The sequence below is a fragment of the Epargyreus clarus genome, unplaced genomic scaffold (assembly GCF_041222505.1).
Source record: "Epargyreus clarus isolate Ecla_fem2 unplaced genomic scaffold, WU_Ecla_fem_2.2 ptg000045l, whole genome shotgun sequence".
Taxonomy (NCBI): Eukaryota; Metazoa; Arthropoda; class Insecta; order Lepidoptera; family Hesperiidae; genus Epargyreus; species Epargyreus clarus.
In genome coordinates, this window is record NW_027332244.1 from 28,054 (window position 1) to 42,500 (window position 14,447).

A 14,447-nucleotide genomic window follows, 5' to 3' on the forward strand; every position below is an offset into this window, starting at 1 on the left:
CATTAAAATCACCACATATTATGGCATGGGAGTTGTTGATGTGTTGCAGAAGAAGATCAAGCTTGGTAAGTGTACTATTGTCATCAGATTTAGGTTCAATGTAGACTGATAAGAGGAAGAATTTCTTCGAGTTGTATGTGATTTGGACAGCGCTGATGTTCGACGAAGAATGTTTTGCGATTCCAAGTGCGGCTCCTAGCCCAGATCTTATAGCTATTGCCGCCTTGACTCGGGTGTCTGTGCCAAATTGAAATATCTCATAACCATGTACTCTTCGCATTGTGTTGTGTTTTCCTACGTATGGTTCGGTTATAAAGACGACGTCGTAATTTTGGTTGGAGAAGTATTTAACAAATTCTTGTTCGCTGGAATAGGATCTACCGAGGTTGCATTGTATTATTTTGAAATTATCGCAGGACTGGACTGAGTGTTTGTTATTGTTGAAATTCTTGTGTGAGTAATTTTTTTGTGACGGACGCTTTAGTTGCTATAAGCCGTAGTCGATCTTGCCTATGACCCTGAGTCTCATAGCATTTCTCACCGGGCAGCTGTAAGACGTGGCGGAATGCTTGGTGTCAGAGTTGGTATTGTGTTTTTTATTGTTATTGGTACAGTTGCTGCAATTTGTATCATCTGGGTTGTTTTTAAGAGCGCATGTTTCGATGGTGTGACTATCTGCGCCACAATGTGCGCAGGCAGTCTCATCTCTTGTGCAGTGCTTCTTGAGGTGCCCGTACTGCAGGCACTTGAGGCACTGCAGCAAGGGCACGAACTCTTCTGCATGTACCTTTTGGTGGTCTACATTAAGGCGTCCTAGTTCAATGATTTTGTTCCAAACGAGCGGTGAGGTCAACAATACGGCGTTATATAATTTGTCATGTTTGTTTCGTCTCTGAAACCTAAACTGGAGGTCCTCATTATCCGGTCTGAGTAGTCCTACTTCCGGATTCTGCTGTATAATCAGCTTTGTGAGTTCCTCAGTTGAGGTTTCTTTTGAGATTCCTTTAAGCACTATCATGGGTTTGAGTCTGCGAGCGGGTTCCGCACGGATGTCCTTGGATGACTCGAGTCGCTTAAGGGTCTCGTCCCTCTGGTCCAGGGTATCAAATTCCACTCTGATCTTATTTTTGCCGACTGGTTGGATGCCGGCGGGAGCATAGGGAACTTCCTTGAAGTTGATACCCCTGCGCCACTGCTCCGCCACTTCCTTCCTATTTGCCTCCTCTGAGGATGCAGAAACTATGATCGAAGGCTTGCTCTTCGGTTTCACTGTTTTGGGGGGATTGGGGATGTTAGAAGATGCCATTTGCGCGTATGTAGGTGTATTAGTTGAAGTTGAAGTTGGGGTTGGGGTTGGGGTTGGGGTTGGGGTTGATTTGTTCAGCTTGGATATTTCGGCTTTAATTGTGTTCTCAATGGTGGCCTTGACGCCGACCAACACGTCGCTCTGCTCCACCGACACCATCGTCTCACGTGAGAGCGTCTCGATCTCTTTAGCTAAATTAACTACGAGCTTCTTGTTTTCGGACGAGACGCTCTTGCCCGATGTTATGGCGAAAACGATGCGCCGAGAGAGGTGTTGGATTTTTACGAGCCTTTCAGTGTTGCTGCCAAGGCCAGCTTGAGGAGTGTCAGCAATCTGCTGCTGTATGACAGCATCGAATAGTGCATCCGAGGCGATATCGGACGTACTTGCCATGTTGAAATTTACCAGAAATAAACTACTATAATATACAACGGAAACTAAATTAGAATACCAAATGGGTTAGAGAAGAAAACAGGAGGCTGAAAAGAATCGATCCCGCAAATCGAAAAAATTTCGGTTCACTGAATCGATTGTGTCCAGCTAAGCGGTATAATTAAAGGGTGGGTGGGCGGGCGAAAATTTCGATTTTTTCCGTTTTGAAACTGGAATTGCCGAGGAACGGCGCGGCGGAAACGGGTGCGAGAGGTGTCTCCGGATAGGGGGGGACGTGCAGAATGCGATGGAAGAAGAATCAAGAGGATCCGTTAAGAAACGGCGGAGAAAAATTAGAAAAACTAAAAATAGATTTTTGAAAAACGGAAAAATTAATAATTAAAAATTTGGAAAACGGAGAGAAATGGAAGTGGTGTATGCAGAAAGGTATCGTCGAGACGAGTACAGTGATATAAAAAGATTTGAAATCGAGCGACGGACAACGAAGTTAGAGATGTTTCAATTTTGAGTTGGTATAGCTTGTATGGGGAAACGGGACTTTACTACTATGGTTCGGTAAGTACGTTAACTAAATTTATTTCTTTTTTCTTACAGATTCTAATCGGGAACGGGTGCGGATGAGTGCAGGTAAGTATAAAAACACTTTTAATTTAATAGAAATAGGCAAGAAGTATCAATAAGTGACGTTTTGAAGGCGAAAATATTTCGATTTTTTCCGTTTTGAAACTGGAATTGCCGAGGAACGGCGCGGCGGAAACGGGTGCGAGAGGTGTCTCCGGATAGGGGGGGACGTGCAGAATGCGATGGAAGAAGAATCAAGAGGATCCGTTAAGAAACGGCGGAGAAAAATTAGAAAAACTAAAAATAGATTTTTGAAAAACGGAAAAATTAATAATTAAAAATTTGGAAAACGGAGAGAAATGGAAGTGGTGTATGCAGAAAGGTATCGTCGAGACGAGTACAGTGATATAAAAAGATTTGAAATCGAGCGACGGACAACGAAGTTAGAGATGTTTCAATTTTGAGTTGGTATAGCTTGTATGGGGAAACGGGACTTTACTACTATGGTTCGGTAAGTACGTTAACTAAATTTATTTCTTTTTTCTTACAGATTCTAATCGGGAACGGGTGCGGATGAGTGCAGGTAAGTATAAAAACACTTTTAATTTAATAGAAATAGGCAAGAAGTATCAATAAGTGACGTTTTGAAGGCGAAAATATTTCGATTTTTTCCGTTTTGAAACTGGAATTGCCGAGGAACGGCGCGGCGGAAACGGGTGCGAGAGGTGTCTCCGGATAGGGGGGGACGTGCAGAATGCGATGGAAGAAGAATCAAGAGGATCCGTTAAGAAACGGCGGAGAAAAATTAGAAAAACTAAAAATAGATTTTTGAAAAACGGAAAAATTAATAATTAAAAATTTGGAAAACGGAGAGAAATGGAAGTGGTGTATGCAGAAAGGTATCGTCGAGACGAGTACAGTGATATAAAAAGATTTGAAATCGAGCGACGGACAACGAAGTTAGAGATGTTTCAATTTTGAGTTGGTATAGCTTGTATGGGGAAACGGGACTTTACTACTATGGTTCGGTAAGTACGTTAACTAAATTTATTTCTTTTTTCTTACAGATTCTAATCGGGAACGGGTGCGGATGAGTGCAGGTAAGTATAAAAACACTTTTAATTTAATAGAAATAGGCAAGAAGTATCAATAAGTGACGTTTTGAAGGCGAAAATATTTCGATTTTTTCCGTTTTGAAACTGGAATTGCCGAGGAACGGCGCGGCGGAAACGGGTGCGAGAGGTGTCTCCGGATAGGGGGGGACGTGCAGAATGCGATGGAAGAAGAATCAAGAGGATCCGTTAAGAAACGGCGGAGAAAAATTAGAAAAACTAAAAATAGATTTTTGAAAAACGGAAAAATTAATAATTAAAAATTTGGAAAACGGAGAGAAATGGAAGTGGTGTATGCAGAAAGGTATCGTCGAGACGAGTACAGTGATATAAAAAGATTTGAAATCGAGCGACGGACAACGAAGTTAGAGATGTTTCAATTTTGAGTTGGTATAGCTTGTATGGGGAAACGGGACTTTACTACTATGGTTCGGTAAGTACGTTAACTAAATTTATTTCTTTTTTCTTACAGATTCTAATCGGGAACGGGTGCGGATGAGTGCAGGTAAGTATAAAAACACTTTTAATTTAATAGAAATAGGCAAGAAGTATCAATAAGTGACGTTTTGAAGGCGAAAATATTTCGATTTTTTCCGTTTTGAAACTGGAATTGCCGAGGAACGGCGCGGCGGAAACGGGTGCGAGAGGTGTCTCCGGATAGGGGGGGACGTGCAGAATGCGATGGAAGAAGAATCAAGAGGATCCGTTAAGAAACGGCGGAGAAAAATTAGAAAAACTAAAAATAGATTTTTGAAAAACGGAAAAATTAATAATTAAAAATTTGGAAAACGGAGAGAAATGGAAGTGGTGTATGCAGAAAGGTATCGTCGAGACGAGTACAGTGATATAAAAAGATTTGAAATCGAGCGACGGACAACGAAGTTAGAGATGTTTCAATTTTGAGTTGGTATAGCTTGTATGGGGAAACGGGACTTTACTACTATGGTTCGGTAAGTACGTTAACTAAATTTATTTCTTTTTTCTTACAGATTCTAATCGGGAACGGGTGCGGATGAGTGCAGGTAAGTATAAAAACACTTTTAATTTAATAGAAATAGGCAAGAAGTATCAATAAGTGACGTTTTGAAGGCGAAAATATTTCGATTTTTTCCGTTTTGAAACTGGAATTGCCGAGGAACGGCGCGGCGGAAACGGGTGCGAGAGGTGTCTCCGGATAGGGGGGGACGTGCAGAATGCGATGGAAGAAGAATCAAGAGGATCCGTTAAGAAACGGCGGAGAAAAATTAGAAAAACTAAAAATAGATTTTTGAAAAACGGAAAAATTAATAATTAAAAATTTGGAAAACGGAGAGAAATGGAAGTGGTGTATGCAGAAAGGTATCGTCGAGACGAGTACAGTGATATAAAAAGATTTGAAATCGAGCGACGGACAACGAAGTTAGAGATGTTTCAATTTTGAGTTGGTATAGCTTGTATGGGGAAACGGGACTTTACTACTATGGTTCGGTAAGTACGTTAACTAAATTTATTTCTTTTTTCTTACAGATTCTAATCGGGAACGGGTGCGGATGAGTGCAGGTAAGTATAAAAACACTTTTAATTTAATAGAAATAGGCAAGAAGTATCAATAAGTGACGTTTTGAAGGCGAAAATATTTCGATTTTTTCCGTTTTGAAACTGGAATTGCCGAGGAACGGCGCGGCGGAAACGGGTGCGAGAGGTGTCTCCGGATAGGGGGGGACGTGCAGAATGCGATGGAAGAAGAATCAAGAGGATCCGTTAAGAAACGGCGGAGAAAAATTAGAAAAACTAAAAATAGATTTTTGAAAAACGGAAAAATTAATAATTAAAAATTTGGAAAACGGAGAGAAATGGAAGTGGTGTATGCAGAAAGGTATCGTCGAGACGAGTACAGTGATATAAAAAGATTTGAAATCGAGCGACGGACAACGAAGTTAGAGATGTTTCAATTTTGAGTTGGTATAGCTTGTATGGGGAAACGGGACTTTACTACTATGGTTCGGTAAGTACGTTAACTAAATTTATTTCTTTTTTCTTACAGATTCTAATCGGGAACGGGTGCGGATGAGTGCAGGTAAGTATAAAAACACTTTTAATTTAATAGAAATAGGCAAGAAGTATCAATAAGTGACGTTTTGAAGGCGAAAATATTTCGATTTTTTCCGTTTTGAAACTGGAATTGCCGAGGAACGGCGCGGCGGAAACGGGTGCGAGAGGTGTCTCCGGATAGGGGGGGACGTGCAGAATGCGATGGAAGAAGAATCAAGAGGATCCGTTAAGAAACGGCGGAGAAAAATTAGAAAAACTAAAAATAGATTTTTGAAAAACGGAAAAATTAATAATTAAAAATTTGGAAAACGGAGAGAAATGGAAGTGGTGTATGCAGAAAGGTATCGTCGAGACGAGTACAGTGATATAAAAAGATTTGAAATCGAGCGACGGACAACGAAGTTAGAGATGTTTCAATTTTGAGTTGGTATAGCTTGTATGGGGAAACGGGACTTTACTACTATGGTTCGGTAAGTACGTTAACTAAATTTATTTCTTTTTTCTTACAGATTCTAATCGGGAACGGGTGCGGATGAGTGCAGGTAAGTATAAAAACACTTTTAATTTAATAGAAATAGGCAAGAAGTATCAATAAGTGACGTTTTGAAGGCGAAAATATTTCGATTTTTTCCGTTTTGAAACTGGAATTGCCGAGGAACGGCGCGGCGGAAACGGGTGCGAGAGGTGTCTCCGGATAGGGGGGGACGTGCAGAATGCGATGGAAGAAGAATCAAGAGGATCCGTTAAGAAACGGCGGAGAAAAATTAGAAAAACTAAAAATAGATTTTTGAAAAACGGAAAAATTAATAATTAAAAATTTGGAAAACGGAGAGAAATGGAAGTGGTGTATGCAGAAAGGTATCGTCGAGACGAGTACAGTGATATAAAAAGATTTGAAATCGAGCGACGGACAACGAAGTTAGAGATGTTTCAATTTTGAGTTGGTATAGCTTGTATGGGGAAACGGGACTTTACTACTATGGTTCGGTAAGTACGTTAACTAAATTTATTTCTTTTTTCTTACAGATTCTAATCGGGAACGGGTGCGGATGAGTGCAGGTAAGTATAAAAACACTTTTAATTTAATAGAAATAGGCAAGAAGTATCAATAAGTGACGTTTTGAAGGCGAAAATATTTCGATTTTTTCCGTTTTGAAACTGGAATTGCCGAGGAACGGCGCGGCGGAAACGGGTGCGAGAGGTGTCTCCGGATAGGGGGGGACGTGCAGAATGCGATGGAAGAAGAATCAAGAGGATCCGTTAAGAAACGGCGGAGAAAAATTAGAAAAACTAAAAATAGATTTTTGAAAAACGGAAAAATTAATAATTAAAAATTTGGAAAACGGAGAGAAATGGAAGTGGTGTATGCAGAAAGGTATCGTCGAGACGAGTACAGTGATATAAAAAGATTTGAAATCGAGCGACGGACAACGAAGTTAGAGATGTTTCAATTTTGAGTTGGTATAGCTTGTATGGGGAAACGGGACTTTACTACTATGGTTCGGTAAGTACGTTAACTAAATTTATTTCTTTTTTCTTACAGATTCTAATCGGGAACGGGTGCGGATGAGTGCAGGTAAGTATAAAAACACTTTTAATTTAATAGAAATAGGCAAGAAGTATCAATAAGTGACGTTTTGAAGGCGAAAATATTTCGATTTTTTCCGTTTTGAAACTGGAATTGCCGAGGAACGGCGCGGCGGAAACGGGTGCGAGAGGTGTCTCCGGATAGGGGGGGACGTGCAGAATGCGATGGAAGAAGAATCAAGAGGATCCGTTAAGAAACGGCGGAGAAAAATTAGAAAAACTAAAAATAGATTTTTGAAAAACGGAAAAATTAATAATTAAAAATTTGGAAAACGGAGAGAAATGGAAGTGGTGTATGCAGAAAGGTATCGTCGAGACGAGTACAGTGATATAAAAAGATTTGAAATCGAGCGACGGACAACGAAGTTAGAGATGTTTCAATTTTGAGTTGGTATAGCTTGTATGGGGAAACGGGACTTTACTACTATGGTTCGGTAAGTACGTTAACTAAATTTATTTCTTTTTTCTTACAGATTCTAATCGGGAACGGGTGCGGATGAGTGCAGGTAAGTATAAAAACACTTTTAATTTAATAGAAATAGGCAAGAAGTATCAATAAGTGACGTTTTGAAGGCGAAAATATTTCGATTTTTTCCGTTTTGAAACTGGAATTGCCGAGGAACGGCGCGGCGGAAACGGGTGCGAGAGGTGTCTCCGGATAGGGGGGGACGTGCAGAATGCGATGGAAGAAGAATCAAGAGGATCCGTTAAGAAACGGCGGAGAAAAATTAGAAAAACTAAAAATAGATTTTTGAAAAACGGAAAAATTAATAATTAAAAATTTGGAAAACGGAGAGAAATGGAAGTGGTGTATGCAGAAAGGTATCGTCGAGACGAGTACAGTGATATAAAAAGATTTGAAATCGAGCGACGGACAACGAAGTTAGAGATGTTTCAATTTTGAGTTGGTATAGCTTGTATGGGGAAACGGGACTTTACTACTATGGTTCGGTAAGTACGTTAACTAAATTTATTTCTTTTTTCTTACAGATTCTAATCGGGAACGGGTGCGGATGAGTGCAGGTAAGTATAAAAACACTTTTAATTTAATAGAAATAGGCAAGAAGTATCAATAAGTGACGTTTTGAAGGCGAAAATATTTCGATTTTTTCCGTTTTGAAACTGGAATTGCCGAGGAACGGCGCGGCGGAAACGGGTGCGAGAGGTGTCTCCGGATAGGGGGGGACGTGCAGAATGCGATGGAAGAAGAATCAAGAGGATCCGTTAAGAAACGGCGGAGAAAAATTAGAAAAACTAAAAATAGATTTTTGAAAAACGGAAAAATTAATAATTAAAAATTTGGAAAACGGAGAGAAATGGAAGTGGTGTATGCAGAAAGGTATCGTCGAGACGAGTACAGTGATATAAAAAGATTTGAAATCGAGCGACGGACAACGAAGTTAGAGATGTTTCAATTTTGAGTTGGTATAGCTTGTATGGGGAAACGGGACTTTACTACTATGGTTCGGTAAGTACGTTAACTAAATTTATTTCTTTTTTCTTACAGATTCTAATCGGGAACGGGTGCGGATGAGTGCAGGTAAGTATAAAAACACTTTTAATTTAATAGAAATAGGCAAGAAGTATCAATAAGTGACGTTTTGAAGGCGAAAATATTTCGATTTTTTCCGTTTTGAAACTGGAATTGCCGAGGAACGGCGCGGCGGAAACGGGTGCGAGAGGTGTCTCCGGATAGGGGGGGACGTGCAGAATGCGATGGAAGAAGAATCAAGAGGATCCGTTAAGAAACGGCGGAGAAAAATTAGAAAAACTAAAAATAGATTTTTGAAAAACGGAAAAATTAATAATTAAAAATTTGGAAAACGGAGAGAAATGGAAGTGGTGTATGCAGAAAGGTATCGTCGAGACGAGTACAGTGATATAAAAAGATTTGAAATCGAGCGACGGACAACGAAGTTAGAGATGTTTCAATTTTGAGTTGGTATAGCTTGTATGGGGAAACGGGACTTTACTACTATGGTTCGGTAAGTACGTTAACTAAATTTATTTCTTTTTTCTTACAGATTCTAATCGGGAACGGGTGCGGATGAGTGCAGGTAAGTATAAAAACACTTTTAATTTAATAGAAATAGGCAAGAAGTATCAATAAGTGACGTTTTGAAGGCGAAAATATTTCGATTTTTTCCGTTTTGAAACTGGAATTGCCGAGGAACGGCGCGGCGGAAACGGGTGCGAGAGGTGTCTCCGGATAGGGGGGGACGTGCAGAATGCGATGGAAGAAGAATCAAGAGGATCCGTTAAGAAACGGCGGAGAAAAATTAGAAAAACTAAAAATAGATTTTTGAAAAACGGAAAAATTAATAATTAAAAATTTGGAAAACGGAGAGAAATGGAAGTGGTGTATGCAGAAAGGTATCGTCGAGACGAGTACAGTGATATAAAAAGATTTGAAATCGAGCGACGGACAACGAAGTTAGAGATGTTTCAATTTTGAGTTGGTATAGCTTGTATGGGGAAACGGGACTTTACTACTATGGTTCGGTAAGTACGTTAACTAAATTTATTTCTTTTTTCTTACAGATTCTAATCGGGAACGGGTGCGGATGAGTGCAGGTAAGTATAAAAACACTTTTAATTTAATAGAAATAGGCAAGAAGTATCAATAAGTGACGTTTTGAAGGCGAAAATATTTCGATTTTTTCCGTTTTGAAACTGGAATTGCCGAGGAACGGCGCGGCGGAAACGGGTGCGAGAGGTGTCTCCGGATAGGGGGGGACGTGCAGAATGCGATGGAAGAAGAATCAAGAGGATCCGTTAAGAAACGGCGGAGAAAAATTAGAAAAACTAAAAATAGATTTTTGAAAAACGGAAAAATTAATAATTAAAAATTTGGAAAACGGAGAGAAATGGAAGTGGTGTATGCAGAAAGGTATCGTCGAGACGAGTACAGTGATATAAAAAGATTTGAAATCGAGCGACGGACAACGAAGTTAGAGATGTTTCAATTTTGAGTTGGTATAGCTTGTATGGGGAAACGGGACTTTACTACTATGGTTCGGTAAGTACGTTAACTAAATTTATTTCTTTTTTCTTACAGATTCTAATCGGGAACGGGTGCGGATGAGTGCAGGTAAGTATAAAAACACTTTTAATTTAATAGAAATAGGCAAGAAGTATCAATAAGTGACGTTTTGAAGGCGAAAATATTTCGATTTTTTCCGTTTTGAAACTGGAATTGCCGAGGAACGGCGCGGCGGAAACGGGTGCGAGAGGTGTCTCCGGATAGGGGGGGACGTGCAGAATGCGATGGAAGAAGAATCAAGAGGATCCGTTAAGAAACGGCGGAGAAAAATTAGAAAAACTAAAAATAGATTTTTGAAAAACGGAAAAATTAATAATTAAAAATTTGGAAAACGGAGAGAAATGGAAGTGGTGTATGCAGAAAGGTATCGTCGAGACGAGTACAGTGATATAAAAAGATTTGAAATCGAGCGACGGACAACGAAGTTAGAGATGTTTCAATTTTGAGTTGGTATCGGTTAGGTTAGGTTAGGTTAGGTTAGGTTAGGTTAGGTTAGGTTAGGTTAGGTTAGGTTAGGTTAGGTTAGGTTAGGTTAGGTTAGGTTAGGTTAGGTTAGGTTAGGTTAGGTTAGGTTAGGTTAGGTTAGGTTAGGTTAGGTTAGGTTAGGTTAGGTTAGGTTAGGTTAGGTTAGGTTAGGTTAGGTTAGGTTAGGTTAGGTTAGGTTAGGTTAGGTTAGGTTAGGTTAGGTTAGGTTAGGTTAGGTTAGGTTAGGTTAGGTTAGGTTAGGTTAGGTTAGGTTAGGTTAGGTTAGGTTAGGTTAGGTTAGGTTAGGTTAGGTTAGGTTAGGTTAGGTTAGGTTAGGTTAGGTTAGGTTAGGTTAGGTTAGGTTAGGTTAGGTTAGGTTAGGTTAGGTTAGGTTAGGTTAGGTTAGGTTAGGTTAGGTTAGGTTAGGTTAGGTTAGGTTAGGTTAGGTTAGGTTAGGTTAGGTTAGGTTAGGTTAGGTTAGGTTAGGTTAGGTTAGGTTAGGTTAGGTTAGGTTAGGTTAGGTTAGGTTTTTTTTTTTTTTTTGTACCGCCTTGAGAGCGGATTTTATCTAGATTTTACTGTTTTGGAGTCCTCGCTATTTGATACGGGCGACTCCAAACAGGATCGTATTTTAAGATAGTGTTTTTAATTTGCGATTACAATTGTTTAAGATAAGACAGAGAAGTGTCTAAAGTAAGACGTGAGTAAATATAAATGAAATAAAAGCAGGAACATCGAAATCAAGTTGATGGGCAGAAGACAAATAAAGACAGTAATTAAAATTTTAGCAAATATAAAATAAAATTGGACGTATGTTACACAAGAGAGACGGTATTTTAAAATAAGAGGTGGAAAAAGAAATGATACACTCCAATTAATCAAAAATTAGCAAAAAATTTTTTTTTTTTTTTTTTTTTTTAGAAAGTTTATTATTGTTGAAATCATGAGAGATAATTTTAAGTATTTAAGAAACAATGATTGGATGCACACTCTAATGATAAAGAGATTGGACAAGTTTTGTAACTGGATAGCTACAGACCGTAGTCCACTCTTTCCATGACCCTGCATCTCATGGACTCCTTTATGGGGCATGAGTACGAGAAGGCTGAGTGGTTGGTGTTTAATTCTGTTTTGGATTTTTTATTTCTGGCGCAGCAGTTGAAGCAACTTCCCACACCAGCATTGGTTTTGGACGGGCATTTGTCAAATGAGTGACCCTCTGCGCCACAATGTGAGCAAAGGGTCTCCTCCTTTAGACAGTGTTTTTTGAGGTGCCCAAACTGCAGGCACTTGTGGCACTGCAGCAGGGGCACGAACTCCTCAACGTGGATCTTTTGATGGTCGATGTTAAGCCTTCCCAACTCTATGATCTTTTTCCAGATGGGGGAGGAGGCCAAGAACACTGCGTTGTAAAGATCGTTATTTTTGTTGCGCCTTTCAAATCTTAATTGCAGGTCCTCGGCGCTAGGCCTCAACAACCCCACCGCTGGATTTTGTTGGATAATTAATTTAGTAAGCTCATCTTTTGGCATTTGTTTTGAGATGCCCTTTAAGACGACCATAGGTTTCAGTCTTCTGGCTGGTTCTGCGCGGATGGTAGTCGATTTCTCGAGGCGCCTTAGTGTTTCATCTCTCTGGTCGAGAGTGTCGAATTCAACCCTCAGCCTGTTCCTTCCTATAGGTTGTACGGCAGCCGGCGCATATGTCGCCTCTTTGAAGCTAATGCTTCTCCGCCAATCCTCCGTCACCTCCTGCCGACTTTTGTCCTCTGAAGAGGGGTAAATAATAAGAGAGGGCATGCTTTTCGGCTTGGGGGCTTCGGGGGAGGCGGGACTGGCAGTCTTACACGTGGCTGCCTGAGCATAAGTTCGAGATGTTTTTGTTATGGGTGTGCTTATTTTTGAAATCTCGTTTTTGATGGTTTCCTTGATGGTGGCTTTGACCTCCACCATCATGTCAGTTTGGTCAATTGAAATTTTAACCTCGCGAGAGAGCGACTCAATCTCCTTCGCGAGATTAACTATGAGTTTTTTATTCTCCGACGTAACGCTCTTCCCGACCGTAACCGCGAAAACAATGCGCCTAGTCAGGTGTTGTATGTGCTTCAGCCTGTCTGAGTCGTTTGGGTTCTGCGCGTCGAAGAACGCATCTCCCGTCACGACTTCAGGCTGAGCAGAAGACGTACTCGCCATTTTCGGTTTCGGTAGTTACGGGCGGAAATTACTTGTGAAAGAAACAAAATGAGTGTCCGGGATAAATCGGAGAAGAAAGAGGAGGCCGAAAAGAATCGATTCCGCGAATCGAAATAATTTCGCGTCGCGGAACCGAAACTCGTCCACCTTAGGTGTTACGATAAAGGGTGGGTGGGCGGGCAAATTTTTCCGATTTTTCGGGTATAAAACCAGGAATTCCGGGAGAACCACCACTCCTACAGAGACGCGAGTGGTGTCTGCGGATAGGTGTTATTGCAACGGAGCTATTAATGCAAAAATGGAAGAAATCTAACGAGGGGGGGCCAAGAAATATGCGAAAAACTGATTTCAAAAAGTGCAAAAATTAAGAATTCGATTAATTTGAAAAATATTTATCTGACAGAAGAAAATGAGGTATCCGGTGAAAGGTTAGAGAGAGACGAATCCGAGGACACCAAAAATGTTGAGATGCGACGAAGGAATACGGAGAAAATGGCTTTCAAAATTGAAGAGAGTATACTTTGTATGGCGGTAAGCGACTTAACCACTACACCTCGGTACTCAAGGTCACTTCCCGCTTTCTGTTTTTGTTCCAGGTATGGCGGTTCTACGAATGCGGATCGACGGAGGTAAGTATAATCTATTGTTTTATGTAGTTTTTATAAGATATATAAGGTATATAATATAGTATATAGGCGAGCAAACTTTCCGATTTTTCGGGTATAAAACCAGGAATTCCGGGAGAACCACCACTCCTACAGAGACGCGAGTGGTGTCTGCGGATAGGTGTTATTGCAACGGAGCTATTAATGCAAAAATGGAAGAAATCTAACGAGGGGGGGCCAAGAAATATGCGAAAAACTGATTTCAAAAAGTGCAAAAATTAAGAATTCGATTAATTTGAAAAATATTTATCTGACAGAAGAAAATGAGGTATCCGGTGAAAGGTTAGAGAGAGACGAATCCGAGGACACCAAAAATGTTGAGATGCGACGAAGGAATACGGAGAAAATGGCTTTCAAAATTGAAGAGAGTATACTTTGTATGGCGGTAAGCGACTTAACCACTACACCTCGGTACTCAAGGTCACTTCCCGCTTTCTGTTTTTGTTCCAGGTATGGCGGTTCTACGAATGCGGATCGACGGAGGTAAGTATAATCTATTGTTTTATGTAGTTTTTATAAGATATATAAGGTATATAATATAGTATATAGGCGAGCAAACTTTCCGATTTTTCGGGTATAAAACCAGGAATTCCGGGAGAACCACCACTCCTACAGAGACGCGAGTGGTGTCTGCGGATAGGTGTTATTGCAACGGAGCTATTAATGCAAAAATGGAAGAAATCTAACGAGGGGGGGCCAAGAAATATGCGAAAAACTGATTTCAAAAAGTGCAAAAATTAAGAATTCGATTAATTTGAAAAATATTTATCTGACAGAAGAAAATGAGGTATCCGGTGAAAGGTTAGAGAGAGACGAATCCGAGGACACCAAAAATGTTGAGATGCGACGAAGGAATACGGAGAAAATGGCTTTCAAAATTGAAGAGAGTATACTTTGTATGGCGGTAAGCGACTTAACCACTACACCTCGGTACTCAAGGTCACTTCCCGCTTTCTGTTTTTGTTCCAGGTATGGCGGTTCTACGAATGCGGATCGACGGAGGTAAGTATAATCTATTGTTTTATGTAGTTTTTATAAGATATATAAGGTATATAATATAGTATATAGGCGAGCAAACTTTCCGATTTTTCG